This window comes from Mastigoproctus giganteus, chromosome 1 (genome assembly GCF_048544385.1).
Source record: "Mastigoproctus giganteus isolate SK-2022 chromosome 1, ASM4854438v1, whole genome shotgun sequence".
Taxonomy (NCBI): domain Eukaryota; kingdom Metazoa; phylum Arthropoda; class Arachnida; order Uropygi; family Thelyphonidae; genus Mastigoproctus; species Mastigoproctus giganteus.
In genome coordinates this window covers 206,636,461-206,656,701 of record NC_143575.1, presented here as the reverse complement: position 1 = coordinate 206,656,701, position 20,241 = coordinate 206,636,461, and the positions used below count along the sequence as shown (strand labels likewise).

General features: G+C 35.9%; 1 protein-coding gene across 2 annotated transcripts in view; it reads left to right on the top strand.

Annotated features, from left to right (window-relative positions):
* Positions 1 to 20,241, top strand: part of LOC150091473 (uncharacterized) — a 189,736-nt gene that overhangs the window by 65,552 nt on the left and 103,943 nt on the right. The window lies entirely within an intron of this gene.

Here is a 20,241-nt window from a genome sequence, read left to right as displayed (position 1 = left end):
AAGACATCTCATTATTTGCATCATTCTGTTTAGTATGAGGATTTCTAAATATAGTACTCATTTAGGAAAGCTGTACAGAATTCAACTTGCCCATTATTCCTGCTGTGATATGTGCCTTTTGAAAAGTGTTTATATTTTCTATTTTTCTTTATTTCATTTTCCTTTTTTTTTTTTTTTTTTTTGATGGAAGATATGTTTATATCTGCGTGATGTGTGTATATATGTGGTCTTGATTTCTCTCTGTAATTTACAAATTGTGGAGGGTTACATTTTCATAACTACTTGAAATTAGTGAAATGGCAGAAAGGAAAAGTACAAGTGTTGTCATTCTTGATAGTAAAAAGCTACTTGCTGTTTATGCATCAAGCTTGACCTTATGCAAAATGGTATTTTTTTTAAGGAAAGCAACTCAAAATACTTTATTTTGATGCTCTAGAATATATATATACATATATATATACTTAGACTGAAAATCATCTAATTTTTCATTAATGAGATATGAGTTACATATGGATAATGCATATGTGGATGCAATTTTACCGAAATTTTATTGTTTTGAATGTAATGGATTTCGGCAAGTGATTCTGAAGTTAGAACTGAAGAGATTTGTTGAGAAGATATATCCATTTATAGCTTCTGCTTTGACATTGAAGAAGAAAATTTAATACATAAATACCAGTGTTTCTCTTTAAACATTAAAACAACTAGAATCCAGTCAGAAAGCTTTGTATATTTGGGGAGAAAAGTATAAATTTTAAAATGTTTTAATGTGTAAGGTTAAATTTGTCATCTTTAAAGTATTAAAATATATTTACTTATTTGAGAAATGTTTCATACTAAGGTAAACTGTGTATCATAGCTTTCGTCATTAGGCAGCTACTTTTTATATTACTGAAAATTGTATTGGCTCCCTTCCTGTGCCTGCTTATACATCTGAGATAAAAGTTTGCAAGCTGTCAACAAATGAAGCTGTAATCTATTACATCCAGTGGGGGAATGGATGAATAGTGGATATTTCATTATGATATACAGCATGAACACACCTTTGCTTCTGTTGGATTGTCGGATTGGCAGTTTCTTTAGTATAAAAATGATTATCAAAAGGGATATACTACAGCAACAACTTTTATAATCACTTATTGACAGTAAGAGGGTACGCTTGATATTTTTTTCGTATGTGTGTGTGTGTATGCACACATACAAACAAGTCATTACAATATGTTTTATAAGTTGAGGGAAAGAAACTGGACAGCTAATGTTCAATTACATAATCAAGAACAATGATAGTGGAAAGACAAATGAAAATAGCCAGAAAGTCCATTAACAAGGTTGTGGCACTACTGAAGTTTTGGATTGTTTTTAATGGACACTGCATCATATGCACATCTTTGTTTTCCTCTCCTTATTTTTTAAATAGTTTTCCCATCCCCTCTACTTATTTTTTACTCTACTGAACAGTCAATAACTGATTAAAATGTACATACAGTGGAGAATCGGTTGGCCATTCAACTTTCAAGATTGGTTCAAGTTATTCAGAAAATAAGAAAGTTTTCTTTGAGGTTTATATAGCTAAGTTGTATAAACTGTGAACTAGTTGACCTGTTTTTGAGCAGATCATACAGTCTTCATTTTTGTTTACTTCTTATTGTTCACTTCTAGGAATTTAAATTTATCTAAATATTTGGAATTTTTTATATATTATATATATTTGAGTATATGGATGACACCACCTTGTTTAGAAATTTAAATTACACAGTATGAAATGTATTTTTACATCTCTTCAAAAAAAAATAAGGATAAGAATTGTTTGAAATCAGTTAATGACAAATTAAACTAGGGGTGAAGTGAGCTATTCTGCGTATTAAAGCCTGATTCATTGTTAATCTTAATGAGCAGTTGCCTAACAATAATAATAAGCAGGGGTGCTCATTTCAATTGTAAGACAAAAAAATATTAAATCTTTATAACAGTTGTGTTATTCTATGATCTGCAGTGAAGAAAGGAAGTTATTCTCTTATTCTGTTATCTGCGTGGAAGGATTTATGGAATATCAAAATCATTTGATCAACTAATACATTCCTATTTCTAATTGTCTGGCATATGCCAGTGACTTTATTTAGGTTGTGTATATCTATTATTAAGTTGATTTTGTGTTAAGTGTATAATCTTCACTCTCAACCCAAGGTAATATTTTAAGTTAAGCCATCACTTACTGATTTCAGTGTGATTCCTGATGTATTCTTGGAGTAATTTGTATGTCCTCCGAATAAAATGCGTGCTCCTGTATCACAAAACACTGTATTGAAATGTTATGCTTGTGTCCAGTTTTCTTTTGGTGTATTATGTGTTTCATTATAGGGACAATACAGATGAATAGATCTCAACACTCAACAGTCTCTTTTCCCCCTTGTGATTTATCCCAATTTTTTTATCTATAGAGAGAGAGATCATGAATAATATACAAACAGGCACATTATCATTATTTCAAACATTTGCTGAATTATTGTTGGGAACTAGAACTGTCCCCCATACCTTAGACTTCAGTATTAATATAAATACATTACTGTCAAGAGATCTATGAGGCTGTAAAAGTTGATATTAGCTAGATATACGATGGCAGCTGATGTTTTAAGTGTACTAGAAGCAAATGCTGGGGAAACAAGCTTAAATAACTCAAAGGATGTCAGGGCAGTAAGCAATACAAAAAATATTTGGTATGAGCAGAAACTGCATTAATGTTAGGCATGTTGACATTGAAATGAATGAGTTTGAACTTCTGATCTAGACAACTAATGACATAAGGGGGCTAATGGAAATTTTAGTAATATGGTGCTACGAATTCCTAGTTGTTGCACCAGCCATTAAATGGGGGGAAGCCATCACCCCTCTTCACAGAATGGTGATAGTTTATTTAAGTATAAACTTCTAACATTAAAATCAAACTTTCATTAAACGCCAAACATCATTAAAAAAGAACTTTCTACTATTGAGTCTAAATCCCTTCCTCCATGACTTGAATCTGTCTGTTAGTTCTATAGTCATTTAAAACTAGCATATGTTTTCACTGTTTCCTCTCAGAATATGAGATTTTAGTAAGATCATGCTTTTTGCAATCCTTTGGTCAGCAGCATGTTCCTGCTCTCATTTTGCCTTTGAATAAGAAGACAAAATGAGAGCTTCTTTTTGTCATAAGAAGCATAATTCTTGCATCTCTCTTATCCTTCCTAATACTGTATTATATACGAGGGGTTTCCGAAAGGCAAGCTAACACATTTCCCCCCCCCCTAATTATTATAGTGAAAGTGAATGAGATGAAATGCGGTGGACAGATAGACCCATTAATAAAGTTCAAAAAGACTGCCAGTGCAGTGTTTCGGTACTGTCGTCTCACAGCAGATTCCAGTTGCAAAATGGCAGCTACTGTGTTGAGTGTGGTCCAAAACAGGTGTTCATGAAGTTATTTGCTTTTTGCAAGCAAAAGGGTCTTCACCAAGTGACATTCACTGTGAACTAGTTGCTGTGTATGGAAAAGGTGATGACAAAGAAGCAGATGTGTTTTTGGTGCAATGAATTTAAAGTGGGCCATGTTGACATTAAATATCTACATCGGGTGGGCAGGCCTTCATCGAGCAAGACAGAAGACAACATTTCACGTATTGAAGGCTTCGTTCTTAAACAGGCGAGTGAAACTGTGTGAAATTGCACAAATAGTGAACGTGAGTAAGTTGACTATTCACAAAATTGTTCATGATGTCCTTGGCTTTCGAAAGGTGTGCTGGCGCTGGGTGCCCTGACATTTGTCAGAGGAGGACAAAGCAAAACGCATGGGGATGTGTCTGGAGAACCTGTTGCGATAGAGCAACGGAGAGGATTTTCTCACTCGGGTATTCACAGCAGACGAAACGTGGGTTCATCACTTTACCTTGGAGAGCAAACAAGACTCCATGACCTGGAAACATCCACAATCTCCTGTGTACAAAATTGGTGCAATGAATTTAAAGTGGGCCATGTTGACATAAATATCAACATCGGGTGGACAGGCCTTCATTGAGCAAGACAGAAGACAACATTTTGTGCATTGACGGCTTCGTTCTTAAACAGGCGAGTGAAACTGTGTGAATTTCACAAATAGTGAACACGAGTAAGTTGACTATTCACAAAATTGTTCATGATGACCTTGGCTTTCGAAAGGTGTGCTGCCGTTGGGTGCCCTGACATTTGTCAGAGGAGGACAAAGCAAAACGCATGGGGATGTGTCTGGAGAACCTGTTGCGATACAGCGACGAAGGAGAGGATTTTCTCACTCAGGTAGTCACAGCAGACGAAACGTGGGTTCATCACTTTACCTCAGAGAGCAAACAAGACTCCATGACCTGGAAACATCCACAATCTCATGTGTACAAAAAAGTCTAAACTGTTCCCAGTGTGCGAAAAGTCATGGCCACAGTGTTTTGGGATCGCCAAGGCGTTCTGTTGGTGGATTTCTTGCTGAAGGGAGGAACAATCAATACCCAGCTTTACTGTACAACGTTGGAAAAACTGAAAGCCACATTCGACGCAAATGACCAGCCAAAAAAAAAAAAAAAAAAAAAAAAAAGTCATATGCCCCCTTTCACTCATCCACTCGCTCCAGTTGTTTGCCTAGTTCTGCCTTGAATCTGTTTAAGCTATCAACTTCTAAAACAACAGATGGAAGTTTGTTCCAGCAATCAACTACCCGCTGACTAAAGGCGAACTTCCGCACATCTATCCTACAAATGTCTACTCAGTCAACTCAGGTGATTATTCTGAGCAAGAGGAAGAATCCCATCAGCATTGAGCATGCTCAAACCATTCAAGGCTTTATACACCTCAATCAGATCACCTTGCAGTTGCCTAGTCTCCAGACACTAATTTGCAAAATTAAGCCTTTTTTCATAAGAGCAACCCTTTGTTCCATTCACTAATCTTGTTGCCCTTCTCTGTAGGGTTCGAGCCCGTCACCACCAAATACGGAGGATGCGGAAAGGTCAGGAAATGACCACCGCATATTCAAATATGCGGTGGTCATTTCCCATTGCTATATGCGGCCATATAGCAATATGGCCTTAGTTGCTAATGCTCCTAAAAAAAACCAAATAACAAATAACAACCTTCTCTGTACTCGTTCCAACAGCTCTACATACTTCTTAAAATGAGGCCTCCAGACCTGGATACAGTACTCAAGGTGTGGCCTGACCATTGCCTTATACAAGGGGATAATTGCCTCCTTATCCCTGCTAGAAAAATTCCTGTATATCATTGACAAGACACCATGAGCTACTCTTGCAAACAATCTGCCTGCACAATTACCCCCAGGTCCTTTTCACTCTCTACCACTGTCAGTGTAGTATCACACAGTTGATACGTTACTCTGGGGTTACTGGTTCCCATATGTACTACTTTATATTTGTCAATGTTAAATTTCATTCGCCACCTCTCAGCCCATCTGCTCAACTTTTCTAGATCCTATTGCAGCAGCGTACTGTCATTAGTGTCATTAACAACCCTGCCGACCTTCGTATCATCTGCAAACTTCAACGTTAAGCCTGATATACCATCATTAATGAATACAGAAAACAACAGTGGACCCAAACTGAACCATGGGGGACTCCACTAATAACATTAGTCCATGAAGAGCGTCCATTGATTACCACTCGGTCTTCTCCCACTCAACCATCCCTTTATCCATAGCAGCAATTTGTCTCCAATGCCACACTGCTCCAATTTGTGCAGCAGTCTTCCATGTACAACAGTATCAAAAGTCTTTCTAAGATCCAAATATATGATATCAAAATTATTCTTTGTATCCCTTAAGAAACCCATGCTGTGTCTGAGCTATAACTGAAGTCTTGTCTAGATGATCCTGCAATGCTTCTTTAACCAGTGCCTCCATTAATTTCCCTGGAACAGAAGTTAAACTAACAGGTCTCTAATTACCTGTCTCCCTTTGATCCTCCTTTGTGGATTGGGGACAAATTTGCCCATTTCCAGTCCATGGTTACCTCCTCTTAGCCCAAGGAAGTTCTCATAATTATGGCTAAGGGTTTGCTTACTTCCTTTTCTGTCTCCTTTTATATAACTGGATAGATTCCATCCACCCCAGGTGCCTCTCTTATGTTTATCTTCAACAATTTCTCCTCCATTTTACTCTGTTATCACAAGATTATCTAGCTTAATGCCAGAGTTTAATACACCTCTGGCATTCCCCTCCCTGAATAACTCCTCACGTGTGAATGTAGAAACAGATATGCATTTAGTTTGTTAGCTACCTGAGTAGAATCATCAACAGTTGATCCATCTATATCAAGTGGACCAATCTGATTTATCCCCTTCCTTCTAGAGTTTACATAAGTAAAGAACTCATTGTTGTTTTTCTTTGCATCCTTTGCGAAAGATTTCTTGTAATCTGCCTTTGCCTGCCTAACCTCCTTTGTGACTTGGTTACAGACCAACTTATATCTATCATAGGCTACTGTGTCACCTGTTAATTTATATGTATCCCATGCAGTTTACTTCTCAGCCACATGTCTAATTCGCACCTCCGTAGCCAGGTGGGCAGGAGCAGCAGTGCGTGGCACACGCTTCTTGATTTAGACCGGGGTTTGAGCCCGTGACACCAAATACGGAGGATGCGGAAAAGTCGGAGAATGACCACCGCATATCCCCGGAGCAATATGGCCTTAGTTGCTAATGCTCCAAATAACAAACAAACAAACATGTCTATTTAGTTCATCTGACATTAATTTAGGACTAAAACTTGGAACAGTATTTCTTGGTTGGTATGAAAAGCCTAGTAGCTTCCAAGTTTAATTCCTTGAATGCTTCCCATTTTGAATTTGCTGTTGGTAACATCATCAATTGGTCCTATGGTATAGAATTTAAATACTGTCTCAGACTAGCGTAGTCACCTTTATGAAAGCAAAAGCCCTTCCCTTTAGCCTTGATGGTAGTTACATTTTTAAGTAATTTCCACATCAGTACATTGTGATCACTGTCACCCAGTGGTTCCTCTATCTGCAAATTCTTAATGCATGAATAATCACTGCTGATAATCAGATCACGAGTATTACTCCCTCTAGTTGCCTCCCGAACATTCTGCTGTAGAAAACAATCATCCAATAAATCCACAAAAGCCTTGCTAGTATGTGAGTGACCAACCCACAAATTCCAGTCAATATCCTGGAAATTAAATTCCCCCATTATAAGACTCTCTAAATTACTTGCCCACTATTTCTCTGCATAATTGCTCATTATACTCATCCGATTCATTAGGCCTATAAACACACCTACTCATTTTTTCTTTCCCAGTGCTTATGTTGCACCAGACAGACTCAACATTGTATTGTCCACCAATCTCAATTGGATGTACTTCCTTAGATTTTGTGTTTCTTAACTAACAGCATAACTCCTCCCTTCCTGTCCTGTATCTTTTCTGTACACGTACTCCCCAAATTCCCAAATATGCACTGCTTATGTCTGTGTGGCACCACGTCTCTGATATCCCAACAATGTCTGCCTTTGAGGTCTTGACTAGCACTTCAAGCTGATCAAATTTATTAACTATACTCCTAGCATTGGTGTACATGCAAGTATACATGCACCTGTTTCTACTCTTAGTTACCGTAACACAGCCCATGTATTTGCTTGTTCCACTATGAGGATTTCCAGCAGTCCTGGAAATCCCCATTGCTTTGCTTTCCAGGTTGCTGCTCAATTGCATTTCAATAGAAGCGGTGCAAGAAACACTTTCACCTCTGTCAGCGGCTACTGTTAATCTATTAGTCCATGTATTCCCCTCCCAAAGCTAGAAGTTTCCTACCCACCTAACTTTGCTGCTTCGATAGCATCAGCAAATATTCTTGGACCCTTTCTGTTTAAGTGTATCCCATCCCTGTAGAAGCAGTCTCTCCTGTTAACAAGCACAGACCAGGTTGAGAAAAATTCTACCTCTTGAGCCTTGCACAGTCTCTCCAGGGCTGAAAGGATCGACAAGTTTCTCATCATATACTCCCTCCTATCGTGTCTGGTAGAATTGCAGACACTTTCAAATTGAACCCTAACTCATGACTTTTTTTCAACGTGTAACACCTAGACTCCCAGTGGGTAGATTTAAATGAATTTTATATTTTGCTCTTTTAGAAATATGAATCATCCCAAATGTCATTAAAATCAATCACACATGGGCATTCAGAAGTTTTCCTTAGACAAATGAGTAGAAAGTATGACAGATATTAATTGGTAAAAATTTAATTACTTATTTTTCACTTTAATTACAAAATATGCTAAAATTCAATTAATTTAAAGGGGAAAATGTGGGCCTGTAATTTAATGCTCTTAATTAGATTACCCAACTTCTTATTGCTATGTACTTCCCAAGTTTCTGGTATTCATTTGTATTTTTTTTTTTTTTTTTTCTTTTTTTCCTGCAGAGTTTTCTTGAAATCGAATTAAATTTTTTCTCTCCACCACATTATGCAAACATGTTATTTATGGCGCCGTAGCCTAGTGGTCAGGCGCGTGGGTGCATAAGTATATGTGCCTTGAGTGACCGGGGTTCAAACCCGTGACAGCGGTGCTGTTTCTTGTATTCTGTCTATCTTGTGAACTCCTCTGACCGTTTGGTCGTCCCGGAGTATAAACAGAAAATTTATTTTATTTTATTTGTTTTTGTGGATTTACCCATGTAATGGGGTTCTTTGCTCATGGTAAGTGTATACAGTATTGTAAGGTGCATTATATCCATTTAGTCTCTGCCTTGGACAATAATTATTTTGTGCAACTGTCTGACCTGTAGGTTATTAATTTTCCTAATTATTTTCATCTCAGACTTATTTCCTTTAAAAATATTTTTGAAAATATGCAGTTAGCTGAGAATTGATTTATTTTCTGTAGGAGTTTTATTCAAGTATTTTATTCAATCTATTCGATTCCTGCATGAGTCTAAATTTTTTATTTTTACCCTGCCCGGCCCAAAGTCTAGACAGCCTGGCCTGAACCCGAATTTTTTTTCTTTCCAGAATCCATTTTTATCCGACCCTAGTTGAAACTTTTTATATAAATAAAATTGCTAGCATTACTTGGAAGTTTCATAATAATAAAAAATAACCTTTCAGGTTCAAAATTCAATAGTAATAATTATATAACAATAATAATTATCCAAAATAATTATCAATATTAATTATATAAAAAAGAAAATGTAATAAATTTTCAATTTACCATATTTAATTTAATTCCAAAACAAAAATCAATATCCACCTCTACTTAAATTAAAAAATTAGAACTGACTGTCACTTCTGTCACTGGAAATTCTCACTATATGAATGATGTGTAAGCATTCCCCTTACCTGTATTTCTAAATTATTTGATCAATATTGGATATAGCAAAGAAGTGGTTAGAAAGTGTTACAAGTGAATGTTCTTAGAATTGAAAATAGGTCAACTCAAAATCTCTGATCCAGAAGAACTAGGGATTAACAGTATCACACACTTAATTAATACTGTACACATACAACTAAAAAGGAACCCATTGCCAGGGGACATAATTACTCACATACCCTTGGTGTAATGTAAATTGCAACTATGCCCACTTAAGGGTAAAGGCTAGTGAGCAAAAATACAGGCCAGGTTATTTCCACGAAAGAGTACAAATTTCGGTGAATTTTGGAGGTGTTGAAGTGTGCCTTATTGGTCAATTAAAAGTCTCAACAGACAACTAATACAAATTTTTCTGAAAAACCTTTAAGAATTTAAATGCATAACAAAATATTTTACAAAAATATATATGTAGGAAATAGTCAGAAATGTTTGGAAATAACAATTCATTACGGTTATTTGTACCCGAACACTGTTCTTGTTACCCAGCCCGTGTATCAGACCTGGGCCCATGCAGACCTCCTCCGTAGACTGGAGGAATTTCTAAGGCCTCTTCACTCATGGCTGTAGTTAGCCAATCTCAGACATAACAAGTAGGATTTTTCTCATTGAGTTATTCTGGGTTTTTCAGTCCAAACAACTTGCAGATTGGCCCGTGAACACCACACTTGTACACACAATACCCAATGATTCAATATGGTTTAGGTTGCTGATGTGCCTATATCTCAACAATGAATCTCATCAATGAATTGTACCTTATTAGGCAGCACTTTGTTTTTATACTTGTGAATGGTTGGCTTAACAATAATGATATTTAATATTATGAGCTGCCACTAAAGTTGGACAAAAATGATGCATTATAATGTGAATATGCTTACATTGCAGTGGCCAGAATTATGATGACACTTGTACTGAAATGGCATAAATAGGGATGACTATTCAGTTAACCACAAGAAATTGTTGCTAAATATCCAGGAGAGAAGAATTATTATGAATGTTTATAAATGTCTAAAAGAACAAACGTGGAACATGAAGGTGCTTTTAAAAAATTTTCAATCTTTACTATCATCTATCTTAACAGTTACTGTTAATTCTTGCATAGTCCTATGATCACCAAGTAAAACAATTTTAAATAAATGGCATACTTGCCTTTTGGTGATGTAATTTGTGTGAAACCTGTGCAACTCATGGTAGAAAAGTTTGCTCTATTGAGAGTACAAAGACCATTGCAATATTTACGGCTGTTTAAAATCAGCTTGCAGTGTCGGGGGGGGGGGGACTCGCGATCAAAAGTCATAAGTAGGTTGTACTTCTGCTGTACTAAATATTTGAAATTAACTATTGCAGCTCTCAAGAATAGAAATAATGCATAATATCCTAAGTTACCTGATTTGCATACAGAATATGAAGTGCTAGGCTCCTTTCAATATTTATTAATGAAAGTGTATCAAGTTTAATGTCCAAGTTTCCTGATGGTACAAAGGTTGGCTAGATGGTTTTGAGAGTTATCAGTGTGTGTGTGTGTGCAACTGCATCAAGATTTAGAAAACTTAGGCAGATGGGTATTAGTGCAATTGTGGTTTAACATTGATAAATGCAAGTTACTTTGTATGGGTAGCAGTAATTACTGAATAATATACCAGTTGGATGGTATCATACATACTCGACGTAGTGGAGAATGATAAAGACCTAGGGGTAGTTGTACAGTCCGACATTAACTAACTACATGGTGCATCCCTAAAAGTCACTAACTGGCACATCTGAGTCTTCCATGATACTATGGAAATGTTAACAATAAAGGCAATAAATTTAAAATTGGGCACTTATGACTGTATTCATTTTTTTGACAACATAGATATAAGAAATAATATATAATTTTTAATTCTTTTATTGATTATTAAACTGGGATTAAAAATCATTGCAGCAGCTGGTAGATATTTTCATAAGCATACAAATGTGCACAGATATCCTGTGGAATATCTTAAGCATATATGGAAAAAATATATTTTTAAAAGGTTTAAAATAATTTAGAGAATAAATCTTTTAAAGATTTTAAATATTACTGTTAATAAATTTTTCAGTTTTTGTTTTGTTTTAAAAAAAAGTATTTTCAAAAGTGTAAAGAATCTGAGAGCCAGGTTTGGTTTTCCCATGTTTGATTGAATTTCTGTAATAAAGTTTATAATACAAACTATAAAAGTCAATAATAAATCTGCACATGAAATCAAAAAATTTTGTATGCTGATGTAATTATAAAATTTTACTATTTATTTTTTAGTATTGTGGACAATAACAAGTCAAATATAGCACCTTAGTAACTTGAATTTGGCATTCCAATTTTGCTAGCTGAACACTGTCAATTAAAAATGACAAAAAGACATTAAAATTAACATAAGGGAAGTTTCGCTTAAACAATCAACTGTACAGAATATAAAGTCTACTGACAACAGTCAACCAAACATCAACCCAAACTTAAAATCTGAATATTAAGTGTGCAGATCAAAAGTATACAGAAGGAATATCAAAATTCATTTACATCACTAGCCATTTTAATTTTATTTACCGCATTCCACTTTCCATTCGCAGTGAAAAAAAAAATCCATATTAAAGTATCAAACTTTGTAATGACCTCACTCTATTAAAAAGGAATATTGTGACTTCGTAAATATTTAAAATGAACATTAAGAATGTGAAAATTCATATTTGTATCGCTCTGTTAGGTGTTTTAATTTTTTTATTTAGTGCATGTCATGTGCTGTTGTGGCAGTTATACATTTATTATCTGTTATTTTTCTGAGCAATGCAGAGAGAGAGAGCTTATGGGTTTTGTCAATGTCATATGCAGGAATTTTTCCATCAGGGATAAGGTGGTGATTATATCCTGTTGTATAAGGCAATGGTTAGGTTAAACTCTAACACTACATATAGGTCTAGAAACTTCATTTTAGACAGGATGAAGACCTGTTGGAATGGGTGCAGAGAAGAGCAACTAGATTAGCTAGGGTCATAAAAGATGACTTATTGAGGAAGTCGTCAGTTCTGCATATTACAGTGTTTGCAAACAAGGCACCCGTGAGGAGATCTCATTGAAGTGTTTTAAGGCTTTAAACGGATTGAGTAAAAAAAATGCTGATGTCATCCTTACTCTCTCGCATAACACATGAAAGTCCATATAAGGGGACATAAATTGGAAATGGATGGTTGCAGGGTATATGTTGTTGTTGTTGTTGTTTGGTTTTTAGGAGCATTAGCAACTAAGGCCATATTGCTCCAGGATATGCGGTGGTCATTCCTTAACCTTTCCGCATCCTCCGTATTTGGTGGTGACGGGCTCGAACCCCGGTCTAATCAAGAAGCGTGTGCTACGCACTGCTGCTCCTTCCCACCTGGCTACGGAGGCGCCTCAGGGTATATGTGTGGAAATACTCTTTCAGTGAGAGAGTAATTGATTGGTTGATTGTTGGAACAAACTTCCATCTGGTGCAGTGAAAGTGGGGAGTTTTTTTTTTCCCTTGATGCTGCTTGCTCCCTTGTATCATTTGTTACTACTGATACTAAAATGAAAAGGAAAATTTAATTCTGGTTTAAAGTAAATTTCAATGAGAATATTACTTTTTGGGTAAGTTTAGTGTTTGACCTGGCAGTGTTTATATCATCAATGATAACCTGTCAGTCTTGACTTTGTTTTAAGGCAACAAATGTTGATGACCCTGACTCACAAAAGTATGAAGTAGCAAACAGGATCACAGCTCCCGTAGCTCTATCAGGTGACTGTTCTCTAAGAATTTGAGTTGAATTTACTTTACATAATTTCTTTTGTCCTCAAGTAATTGAGGTCATATTTGGCAGGACCTGCCATCATTATTATTTATGTGAGCAAGGAAAGGATTATGAAACTTTCAATTTTAAGGTAGTCTTAGCAGAAGTAACATTTAAGGATTCTGTAGTGTTTCCAAGTGTGCAGATATTTGCTGGCAGAAAAGTTGGCAAGGCTTTGTCACCCTTTACTCCAGCCAGCAGGGCCTTTTATTGAAAGGTTTACTTCATTTCATCAAAAATATCTGCCAAATAAGCCAAGTGATGAAAGAACTCCCCTGAGAGTGGGGGTTTCAGTTTCTCTCTAAAAAAAAAAAAAAAAAAAATGAAAATCTGAGTCCAGAGTTTATTCAGGTGCTAATGGAAAACCAAAGAATTTCTTTGTAGAAGTGAATAATTTCATATTCTGCTCATTTCTTAAAAACTTTTGAAGGCAGTAATCCAAGTCCAGATTTTGAAGTTGCCAACTTTCAGTATACAACATGGTTTTCAAAATTGCTGAGTTTTTAATGCCACTGCCTGCTGTGTTGTAAAATGCAATAACAGTGATGTATGCAGCTTTTCTTCAACAAAGCCAGATGTGTTGCTAAGCATTTCAGGTGTTCCATCTGCAGAGAATACCAAGATTTTTCTTCAGGTCAAAGCTTTGTTGTTTCCAAAAGGGTCTGACAGAATAGGAATTCTTTTCTTGTGTGCATGCAGTGGAGAAATCAAGCCGAATTCATTGAAAGACAGTAGTTTTGTCAGGTTTCATGGTGAAGGGATTGTTACAGCTGCTAATTCATCCATACCCTGCTTCAAAATATTAGAAGAAATTTCATTGCTTCTGGAGTGGATGACCTCATTTGACAGCAGCAGCACTTCAATTTTCTTCTTCTGCACGAAGCCACAAACTAGTTAGATTTTCTTGGTGGAACATTGTTTCCCTGTCTCTCCAGCCATGTGTGGCTTCTTTTTCTGGACAGTGTGATAAGCATCTTGAGATGCTTTAAGATTCAATCTTGATTACAGACAGCCAAAATTTTTTTCTCTTTGACCATGCTGAGCAGACTCCATTTGCCCACTTCAGAAGAAAGACTACTGTAACGTAAGGTGGCTTGCTATAATGTATGGCCATTTTGTATCTGTTGTTTTTTATAAATATATTCGGTGTCTATCCACTGTGAAACATGCTATTTTATGACCGCCTTTGTGTTAGGTATATCCAAAGTTTGGTAAAGTTGCAACCTTTTTAAAGTGAGCCTTTTGAAAAAAATTCAGTCTGCAACCTTTCTAAAGTGAGCCTTTTGAAAAAAATTCAGTCTGATGTGTAATGAGGATGGGCAGCCATAAGGTATTCTTTGAGCTTTGCTTCCTTCATAAACTTTGCTAGAAGCACTGTGGCTTTTGTCCCATCATTTTCAATGATGAAAGTAAAATTAAATGATATGGAAACTTTGTTGTGCTTTTACTTGAACATGGTGGGCCACATATGATATTCCAAACCACATTTGTTTGGAGTGAAACAATACAGCATAACTTGATATAAAAGGACCTTTGTTTTTTAGACAATTTTCAGAGTAACAGGAAAGAAATTGAAGGGGAAAAAAAACTACCCTCCACTTGGTTCACAGACTGCTGAAGCCCATGTGGCCCATTAATAGACTACAAGTTAAGAGCCCCTGGTATAAAGTTTGCTATAATGGTCATTAACTACCAAAACAACACTACCAATAGTACAATTTTTTTCTGGTCTAGTGGTGATAGTAAATTTTTGTGTAGTTTTCTTTATTGTGTATCTGTGTTGGTTTAATTCGTGCATATGTTGTGTATAATTCAGAAGAGAGATTGTATTAAATTTTGTTTCAAGGTTGTAAGGGTAGCCTTTGGAGATGATTCTGTATCATAAGAACATGTTTGGATGGTTCTTGTGATGATTCTTGAAATGGGAGATTTTAACTTTCCAGATATTGAAAGGAATTGAAACAGGCAGGTGTAAATCTCCAGGACACATCAATCTTGATTACACACAGCCAAAATTTTTTCTCTTTGACCATGCCGAGCAGACTCCATTTGCCCACTTCAGAAGGACTACTGTAATGTAAGGTGGCTTGCTATAATGTATGGCCATATTGTATCTGTTGTTTTTTGTAAATTTTTTCAGTGTCTGTCCACTGTGAAACATGCTATTTTATGATTGTAAGCTCATTAGAGCAGATGACTGTTGATGCAGCATGCCACCTAAACACATCATTACAACAGTTAACCAATTTATTCAAAATTTTATTTTGACATCTTACATCCATGCAGTTTGGGCAGTTTTTTTTTTTTTTTTTAATAGCATCACTCCATCTGACAACTTCAAACCATACAGTCTTTGATCAACTGTTTGTGGTTCTGAACTTTACTCCTTGTAAAGTTTTGCTTGAAAATCAATACTTTATTTTGAAAGGTAAAATTAAAGATCAAAGGGGGAAAAAGTTGCAGGGATACATGACAGTATTAGGAAAATGGAATTTCAGATATGCTTACAACAATTAACACATGAAGAGCATGTGATGCAGAATTGGACAAATTAAATAAACCTTTGTTATTAAATACCTTCTCAATTTTTATATACTACTTGTAATTATTTCTACAAAGGTGCATTAGTTTGGAACATTGGTCTGGTATCATTCTTGGGGTGAATATTTAGCTACATAAAAAATTTTCAATTTGAACAAGCCTTGACTAAATTAGTGAGTTCAAACTTGGACCCATCCAGATGAAGTAGAATCTATCATATCACAGATAATGGTACTAATGTTTGTATTTCTGTAATACCAGATGCTCCTAACCTTTTATTTCTTTATCAGTTTTTATTATTTTTTTTCATTTAACCATGTTGATAACATAAAAAAAAAACCGTAGTTTAATGAAACTGAAACCCAATCATGTCATGTGGAACAGTCAGAAACTGCCTTCTTTGTAAGAATCCCTCCCTCTCCAATTCCTTTATCAAGGTCTAACAATTTCCCAGTTTTGTCATTAGAAAGGCATTTATGAGAGTTTGATGGTATGTCTAAATACTTTATTTACACACAGTGTAAGTTTCTGTGTGACTGATTCACTGAAAAAAACTGCCACCTGCCATTAAAAATAGAATGTAATATTGACTTAGTTTTTCAAATGTTTATATGAAGTATAAATGTGTGGCTTATAAGAAGTAAAAAATAATGGCAGTACAATAATTGCACCAGCACATCAGGAAAACAAATTTCATAATTGGGAACACTGACAGCAACATCACTGGGGAAGGGGGATGCCATCTTTTGTTACAATTGAATATTAACAGCAGTTAATATCTAATTATTTTCAGATTTTTCATATGAAGTATAAATGGATGACATTACAGTAAATGAGTTAGCACAACTTAAAAACATAATTGGAAACACCAAGGGTCATGCCAGTTGCAACATCAAACTTGAAGAGGACTAAAAAAAAAAAAAACTGCCTGCTATTAACAATTTAATGTAAACATCAGTTTAGCTTAGATTGCTTATATGAAAGATGTGTATATATAGATGCCAGTCATGGTGCTCTGACATCCTAGCTGAAAGAGGACTACAAAGAAACAACACCTACCACTAACAATTGCTTATAAACATTGATTCAGCTTTTCAGATTGCTCATATGAAATTTAAATAGATAACAGTATAATAATTGCACCTGCACAGCTGAAAAGCTGAAAAACAAATTCTCTAATCAGGAACTCTGGCAGTTAGGTGGCTGCGACATTGGGCCCCAGAGAGTTAACTCTGGCAGGTGTATGTTTTTATATCACATTTTTAGGCAATTTATCATATGTGTAAAGTACTTGTCTTTGTCTGTCTGTCTTGTATGCCCTCATGTAATAACTGAACTCCCAGTGGATGGATTTTCATAAACTTTTATATTTGGCTCTTTTAGAAATATTTGTAAAGCCATCCCAAGTTTCATTAAAATTGGGATGGCTTAAAATAAAAACCTGGAAATTATTTCTTTGACATTCAGTAGATGAAGTTTTGTGAAATTTTATATTTGGCTCTTCAGAACAACATTACAAGCCAGCTAAAATTGAAATTTCATTAAAGTTGAAGATTTGAAATCCTCCCCCTATTATTCCTGGATCTGCATGTAATAACTTGATTATTGGTGGGTAAATTTTCCATTTCTCCCTTTGGGATTGATTTGTTGACTCTTCCCAAATTTCATTAAAATTGGACCAATAGAAATCTGCAAAATAATCTGAAATCTGCATTATTAATCTTGAAAGAAGGGGAGAAAAAGTTACTCTATCAAACTACTGAAAAGGCATTCCTCAAAGTAAAAACAGTGAAGCCCCCCAGCACTGCAATTAGTACATAAACATAAAGATCAGGAACCTATACTAGAATGTCATGCAAATGATACTGTGGATACTGGATGCCTAATATTTCAAAAAAAAAAAAGAAAAAAGAAAAAAAAAAAAAAAGACAAATGGTTTGCATAGAAAAAGTAGTCAGATAATCTTCCACAGCTAAACCTAATTGATTCATGAAATCATCCAACAGAACTGCAGAGGACTAATCAGCCATCCTAATGAATTAAGGATTTACTTGCTCAATTCTACCCCCAGCCTGTGGGAAACCTTGTCACTATTACTTTGGCCAGAATTTACAAATTAAAGCATGTATAGACAAGATAGGAGCTCAGTCCTGGATGTGGAAGAGTAGCATACTGCCAATTACAAATCACCCTAGAAGTTGTCATGAAATTGCCCTTGTTTCCATTAATACCCACCATTTCCCTATTCAGGATGAAGCAACCTCACCACACACCTCCCAGCTCCAATTTTTATTTTCAGTGACTTTAATGGCTATCATCCTTTGTAGGGTGGGGGGGCTACATTGGACATGAAAATTGAAGAATTTTTGAATAATAAATTATCTTAATTTACTAAACTCTGAATCTCCAACTATATCCATCTGTATACATATTCTACTGCAATTGAATTGTCAGTTTGTTCACCATCAGTGTTTCCAATTATGACATGGCTGGTATTAAACAATGCCTGAACTGAAATCACTTTTCAATTATTTGCTCATTACGAACAGGGTAACTCCATATCCTGATTAGCGATCCATCCGGGAGTATAATAAGGTGGACTGGGATGGGTATGCTGCCCAATTTCTTTTAGGCTTTAGTTTAGCAGTAACTGATTGATGATGTAAGTACATAACCAATCAGGCTGGCTGCACCTAATTCTTCTGTTCCAAAATCCAAGAATGGTTGCATTTACAAAAATCACTGGTGGAATACAGATCGCTATAATGCCAAGCAGGAGAAAAACCATGATTCGAATAATTTCTGCGTGTCCTACTTACTACCATTAGCAGTGATAAATGATATAAGAAAGCAAGCTTATAGAGTATCAGCAAAAAAACAAAACAAACAAAAAAAGCTTTTCTTGTTAAAAGCAATCCTTTGTTCTGCTCACCAATTTTATTGTCCTTCCCTGTATTACTCTTTCCAGCAGGTCCAAATCCTTCTAAAATGAAGCCTCTAGATCTGTATGCAGTACTCAAGATGTGGCCTGACCATTGCCTTATACAATGGGATAGTCACCTTATCACTGCTAGCAAATTCCTGTATGTCAATGACAAAACCCCAAGAGCTCAACTAGCAGCCTGTCTGCATTGCTCAGAGAATTTAACTGATTACAGAATTACCAAAGGTCTTTCATTTTCCACCACCCTGAGGTTGTTCACACAGTTGGTACATTTCTTTTGGGTTACTGCTACCCATATGCAGTACTTTGCATTTATCAAAGATAAACTTCAATTACTATTTTTCAATCCACTGGCCCAACTTTTCTAGATCCTATTGCAGTAGCATACTATTGTTACAGTCATTAATTACCCTGCCAACCTTTGTATCATTTGCAAACTTGGACATTAAGCCTTCATCAATATCATTGATAAATATAGAAAACGAGCCCAATGTCGAACTCTGAACCCTTTGGAACTCCACTAATAACATTAGTCCGAGATGAGTATTGCCCATCTTTGTGGGTTTGAATCCAGGATTCCTGACAGCGGCACTGCAACTGATCCGAGATTCGTCTTTTTTCCTGTTTGTGGTCGCTTGTCAGGTCTAGTTGGAGATTAAGTAGCTGTGTAGGTATGCCTTTTTTCAGACTCAGCTATCCTTTTATCCATAGCAGCAACTCAGCCTTAATGCCACACTGCTCCAATTTGTACAGCACTTTTTTTATGTGCAGCAGTATCAAATACTTTTCTGAGATCCAAGTTTATGATGTGAAATTATTTTTTGCATCCAGTTCCTTTGTGACCACATCATAGTAACCAATCATATTGGTCAAACAAGATTTCCCTTAACCAACACACACTCTGTTTAAAGTATTATTGTTGCCTTTGATCCAACTTTGTGAATTGGGGATACATTCATACATCTGCAGTCCACCAGGACCTCCCCTGAATCCCAGGATGTGCTCATAGTTATGGCTGAGAGTTTGATTATTTCCTTTGTTGCCTCCCTTAATATAATTCGATAGATCTCATCCACACCAGGTGCCTTCCTTATGTTTGACTTCAACAATTTCTCTTTCACTTTCCTCTCAGTTATTACAAAATTAGTTAGCTCCCTGTTAGAGCTTGATGAACTTATGGAATCCCCTTCCCTAGAGAATTCCTCATATGAATGTAGATGGAAAATTCTCATCCAGTTTGTCAGCAACCTGAGCAGGATCATCAACAGTTGTCCAGTTTAATTCATTCCCTTTGTTCTAGGGTTTACATAGGTAAAGAAGTCTTTGCTGTTTTTCTTTGTTTACTTTGCCAAGGGTTTCTTGTAATCTGCCTTCGATTCCATGATCTCTTTTGTAACTTGATTACAGACTAGTTTATATCTACCATAAGCTTCTGTGTTACCTGATGATTTATATACATCCCATGCACTTTTCTTCTCTGCCACAAGTTTCATCAGTTCATCTGATATCCATTTAGAACTTGAAGAGTATTTCTTACACTTGGT